This window comes from Octopus bimaculoides, chromosome 5 (assembly GCF_001194135.2).
Source record: "Octopus bimaculoides isolate UCB-OBI-ISO-001 chromosome 5, ASM119413v2, whole genome shotgun sequence".
NCBI lineage: Eukaryota > Metazoa > Mollusca > Cephalopoda > Octopoda > Octopodidae > Octopus > Octopus bimaculoides.
This window is the reverse complement of record NC_068985.1, coordinates 106,102,490-106,106,102: the sequence shown is the minus strand read 5'-3', so window position 1 is coordinate 106,106,102 and position 3,613 is coordinate 106,102,490. Positions and strand designations below refer to the sequence as shown.

Genomic DNA, 3,613 nt, shown 5'->3' with positions numbered 1-3,613 from the left:
CCAACATAGAAAAAGCAACATTAAATGATGATGATGATGATGATGACAGGCTTCTTTCAGTTTCCATCTATCAAATTTTACTTACAACATTTTGGTTAACCCATAGCTATAGCAGAGAACACTAGCATACACTGGGAGCAAAGCCCCACCAAACCACATGGGTCTGTAGTGAATTTCATAACCATACTACTATGCCTGCACCAACGTGTGTGTGTGTGTGTGTGTGTGTGTGTGTGTGTGTGTGTGTGTGTGTGTGTGTGATATTTATGCATTTATAAATGCTAGTCAAAAGTATATTTATTAGTTCAAAGATGAACTGATCAAAAGCATATTGTTGAAGAAAATGTAGAATAATCACCAAATTTGTAAAAATTTTCAAAGACAGGCAAATAAAATTATTTTAAAATAATGCAATTATTTATTGATATTTGAATCGGCTGTGATAAAGCTTTTAATAATTTAGAAATAAATCATATTTAAAATCAGAATTAATAGACTATATATAATCAACAAAATTTGGTGTTGGGTGAAAGGAGTCATATACAATAACCATAGAATATAAATACTCACACCACAAAATTATTAGTGTCTGTCAGAAAGATATGCTGACACGCAATAATTAATTAGGTCAATTGCTTACATATCAGTCAAGCACTAGAGAGTCCACTGAATTGTCTCTTGTGTACCTGTGTTAGAAATAATTACTACTAAGGTGACGAGTGACGTGGACATCAATTCACACAACATGAACAAATTAGTCTGTGGAAATTAATTACTTTCCATTAGTTTCTGTGATTTGATCAAACCCTGCTTTTGTCAACTTTGTCAACTCTCATGGGTCAAGAAAATAAATACAAATATCTTGTGAGTGGATTTGGTAGACAGAAATTGAATGAAACCTGCCACACACACACACACACACACACACATGCACGTGCGTTATGTGTGCATAAGCATGTGCTTGTTTATGTCTCCTTGTCTTGCCATTGTGTGATAACTGTAAATGAATGTCACTGTCATACAAGCAGTGTCATTCATCCCTGATATTTGACAAAAACATCTGGCAATGAGGAAATATTACTTTGCTTGGAAACAGGGGAGAGTTAGCAACAAGAAGGGCATCTGGCTGCAGAAAATCTGCCTCAACAAGAATTCTGTTCAACCCATGTATGCATGGAAAAATGGACGTTAAAACAATGATAATTATGACTATGAAGATGATATAATCAAGTATACTACAACCATAAATGTTGTGATCATGTGCCTCTACCAGAAAACATTATTGTTATTACCAGTAAAGGCTTAGCTTCCACACATGAGCAAGAGAGATCTGGTAGCTTGTACCATACTTTCACAAGTTGTTTTAGGTGCCTATGTAAGCTCACACAGACACAGGCATTCTCTCAAGCTTACCACTTTTGACTCAGTAAAACATCTGAGACTGTGACAACATGGGAGAGAGAAGACTGCAGTTGTTTGGCTCCTATTTTCACCTGATTGGCACAATTGCACCAGTCAGGTGAAAACATGAACTAACACAGTGTGCCACTCAGTTCAGAAATTGAACCCATGACTTTATGATTATTAGCTCAACACCCTAACTAGTAGGCCAAGCACTGTCAGACAAGGCAATGCACCTTCATACTGTAAAGCAATATGATCTAGTGGTTAGGACATCAGACTCCGATTCATATGGTTGTGGGTTTGATCCCTAAGTGGCCCATTGTGTCCTTGAGTAACACATATTACTTCATGTTGCTCTAGTGTAGTCAGCTGAAAGTAAGTACAAACCAATAACCCGTGCAGCCCTCCTTCTCACACCCAATTGTTACATACTTGATGTTTTATTAGGTCAAGAACGAGAGGGCCGACACAGTGTCTACGTCTGCTCAGTTTCATAGGCCCCTAAAACAATTAGCAAAAGCATGGTACAATCTACCAAATCATTCTTGTTTATGAATGACACCTAAGCTTTTCCACCAGTAAAAAAAGTTAGAACATTTAAAATATTTATTGTTAGACACTACACGTAACACACACATATGTAAACAGAAAATAAACTGGAAATATTTTTTAAATAATTTATTTCAAAACAAAAATAAGTTAGTGAAAACTATGAAAAAAAAAAAAGAAAATTAATCAACGTTAAGTTTCAAAGCATTTCTCTGCTTTTCTACAAATATGTCTTTTGATGTATTCGATGTCAACTAATAGGTTTTCAATCAATTCAACTTTCAATTGATTTATCTTTATGTGAGCATGTTTTTCACTAATTTGTCTTTTGGCCAATATGCTATCAACAAATTTCTTTTCAACTAATATGTTTTTGATCAATGTGTTGTGTTGCATATTATATATATATATATATATATATATATATATAAATAAAATGGGACAAGAATACAAAACATCCAGATAGGCAATACAAAGAAAACAAGGACGGGTCATTCGGGGGTTTTTTTCCTCAGTCGAGTTCCAGATATTATCTTTGCAATTTCAGCTGGTTATACTCGAGATTGCTCTAATTTGGCCAGCTCCAAGGAAAAATTAAGCTAAGAGCATTAGATTCCTTGGAAGAAAGCAGCGAATGTATACGAAAACAAGGACAGAAAAAAAAACAGAGAAGGTTACACAAATACAAATAACAGGACAAAACAACAGGTATCTTTCGACTAAGGATGAATGAAATTAAGCTCTACTGGCGAAACCTTGAGCAAGGTAGAGCTATCCCTCTGACATCAGTTCCAGTTAGGTCCATGACAAGCCTGTCAAAGATATCTGTTGATGGTAGTATTTGCCTAGTTGGTAAATGGGGGAATTCCATTTTTTCCAACATGAATTTCCTCGGTGAGAGCACTGACTAGATACCTCTTTTTTTTTTTTTTTTTTTTTGAGTTTAAAAAAAGTCCCCTGGTCAAGTGAGTTTTTTCAGGATTTTTGCTATTTCTGACCAAGCAAAGCTTGCATTGTTTGCTCCCATTGAGGTACAGTTTTGGTTGTTCTAGTAACCACCATTCAATTAGGTATGGCATACCCTCCTCTTTTAAATGTCATACTTAGCTGGCCAGGAACATGATGTTGCACCTCTCTGGTATCCTAAAAGAGGGCCTGTGATTGCTAAGACGATACTTGAATGAGTGTGACTTAGGGGTGCTCATTAATACTTTTTTAACACTGGGTGCACACCTGAAGAAACCCTTAAGTTGTGTCTATTAAACAAACATCCGTATCTATGTGACCATGTAAAGTGTTTGTCCACTAATCTGAGGAATATCCTTCCCACATAAGTCTCGATGTTGAATGAGAAGGGTGGTACAAACCAAACAACTTTACAAAGGCACTTCCTTTCGTGGGTGTTAAGCCCTGGCATACGGAGATGCAGTCCTTAAACCACTGGACAACAAACACTCATTGTAATAGGAAGCTGTGGCATTGAAAATTTCTTTACTGGATACCTGTCATGCTTACAAAATTAAATGACCATGATATTTTCCTCCCTCCAATTGTAGAGAGGTTATGTGTCTCCAGCCATTTGAGTCTGATGAGTCACCTATACAGCTAAGTGCTTTATTTAACCAGTGGTCACTCTCTGACCATCCATAACACACACACA

At 36.3% G+C, this 3,613-nt stretch overlaps 1 protein-coding gene across 4 annotated transcripts in view; it reads right to left on the bottom strand.

Annotated features, from left to right (window-relative positions):
• The window catches only part of LOC106881102 (uncharacterized), an 88,622-nt gene that overhangs the window by 55,876 nt on the left and 29,133 nt on the right, over nt 1-3,613 (bottom strand). The window lies entirely within an intron of this gene.